This window comes from Ascaphus truei, chromosome 2 (genome assembly GCF_040206685.1).
Source record: "Ascaphus truei isolate aAscTru1 chromosome 2, aAscTru1.hap1, whole genome shotgun sequence".
Lineage (NCBI taxonomy): Eukaryota > Metazoa > Chordata > Amphibia > Anura > Ascaphidae > Ascaphus > Ascaphus truei.
The window spans coordinates 478658546-478661161 of NC_134484.1; positions in this window are offsets into that span (position 1 = coordinate 478658546).

Sequence of the window (2616 nt, forward strand, 5' to 3'; positions counted from 1 at the left end):
TTAATGTGTTCAGAAATCATTCACGTCTGGCTTTTTTTTTGGTTCGGTTAGTGAGGTCAACACACACACACACACACACACACACACACACACACAGTACTTTTCGAAATAAACCTACGTTTCTATGAAAATGTAAGTTGTTGTTTTTTGCGGCCCACCTAGACTTAAACTTTGTTTATTTGGCCCTTGTTAGCATTTGAGTTTGACATGCTTGATCTAGGAGAACCCTTAAAGAACCCTTTAAGTACCAGTGTTAGCCATAGATCTGCATACCTCAGATCTTCAGCTCACACAACATCTTGTGTTACTTATACTCACGGACACATCTACCAATACCACTCTATTATACAACCATATAGTCTGTGGTCTGGAGTGGTGCACAACCTATCAGGATTGTTACAAACAACTACTATCTGAGCACCTGGCTGTATTACACATCAGCCTTGGTCAAGGTTCTCTGGCTTTGGTGCACCTATCAGTACTTATTATACTGTTGGCACTACATCTAAGGTCATTTACTATTCTACCCTCACAAATACATTCCCTAGGAGATGTCTTTATACAAGTGTCACTAGGGCTAGCGAATCCACATAACACTGGTCATCTAACACCGACTACCATACTATTCTCTTTAGGGCTCATTACACCCTTAGAGACTATAATTTAGAGATTTGCAATTTATTTAATTCTTGTTTAAACCCCATTGTTTTAATAAGTTCCCAATAAAATAAAATCATGTTGAGGAGGCGCATGCGCGAAGGTGAGGGAGATGACAGTGTAAACCTGGAGCTCTGCCCCCAACCTCAATAAAAGCAATAAAACACCCAAGACAAAATCACTGTTTGGACCCAATTTTACCCCAGGATTGTTGGAGAATACACAGAGATGGCTCCGCAAACCCTCAAAAAGAAAAACGGAGGGGATTTGAGAAAGTACCTAAGCAGGTCTAACTCAAAAACGGCCGAGGCAGAAATGGCGCCGAATTCAGCTGCGGGCTCCAAATCGGAATGGGAGGACGACACAGCAGAAGGACCGGAACAGTTACCGGTTCGCCGGTGTGATTTTGATAGACTGTATCGGGATATGAAAACGCTTATCCATGTGGAAATGCAAGAACTGCGGAAAGAGGTGCAGTGTATAGGAGAGAGAACCGGAGCCCTGGAGGAAAAGATGGCGGCGACTACCAAAATTGTTAAAAAATCAGAAAAAAGAACGACGCATCTACAGACCCAGATAAATGAACTGGCTGATAGAAAAGAAGATGCTGAAAATAGGGATCTCCGCAACAACATTAGGGTTCGTGGCATCCCTGAGGCTATTACTGACGTGGAGGGGTTTGTCTCCCGATGGCTGAAAACACTGCTCCCGGACTTACCTGAGAATGAACTTGTAATGGAGCTCTCAGAAGTAGACCAGCGGCCACAGAGCAACCCTGAGATGTAATCGCAAGACTCCATTATTTTCGGACCAGGGATGCGGTCTTTCAAAAAAACAAAATCAGAGGGGAGCTGCCGGTTCGAGCATGCTACCCTGAAACTGTTCCAGGATTTATCCCCGGTTACTTTAGCCCGGAGGAGGAAGCTGCAACCCATTACACGGATCTTCAGGGAGCAAGCAATCCGGTATAGGTGGACCTTCCCGTTTGGCCTGCTGGTCATCCGGAACAGGAGGGCCATCTCTATCAAGGAGCTAGAAGAGGGGTATGACTTCCTCAATAAGCTGGGGGTGAAGGAGGGTCCGGGGAAAAGCCCCCGCAGAGAGCCGCCAGTGGAAGCAGACTGGCAGAAAGCGGGCAAGCAGCAAGACAATCGAGAAGCAGCAGATACAGATGCAGACTGAACTGCTATATGGACCAAAGATATGGATTGCCAGTTGTTGTTTCCAAAGTTACCAATGTTCCGGTCCAAGTTAAAGTTAACTCTATGTTGATCTCCTGCAACAGTTATCCCCTACTCTCCCAAAGCGCCCGACTGTAAGGGTGGGCCCTCAAATCAAAAGAAGCAGCTCCTGGGCGAGTTGAGACCCGGAACCCACCGCAGACCTAAAATAAAGAAATAACTTTTATTTTCAAAATCTTACCTGTCGGAGCAATGGCGGCCAGCGGTGGAACGCACACCCGACAAGATGGCGATGATGGCGACCACAGACCTCATGGCAAGACCCCGGAAGTGGAGTGCGTTCTGGTGGGAGAGTAGCTGGAAGAGAGTCCTCCGTCGCGGGCTTCCGGAGTGAAAGTGCCGTCACCCGCATATACATCACCGGAAGTCGAGGAGCCACCATCTTGGAGGGGGCATAGGAGCGGCTAGAAGAGACGTCATCATGCGGCGCCATGAACCCCCAGATGCCGCGAGACTTCGAGAGCGCCCCTAGACTGTCTAACGAGCAGCGCCCAGAGACCGAGGCATGGCAGCAGTTGAATGCCGGGAGGCCCGGAGGCCGTGAGGGGGGTCTAAGGAAATAGGGAGGGGGCTGGGACTAAGGCACAAAGATGGAGCCGGAGTAAGCGTAGGTAAGGGGTAGCACAGATAAGGGGGCAGAAGGTGAGGAGGTAGGTCAGGAGGCGATAGTAGTCCCCGAAAGCACACAAACGGACACGACCCACTTCTCCGTAGGGGA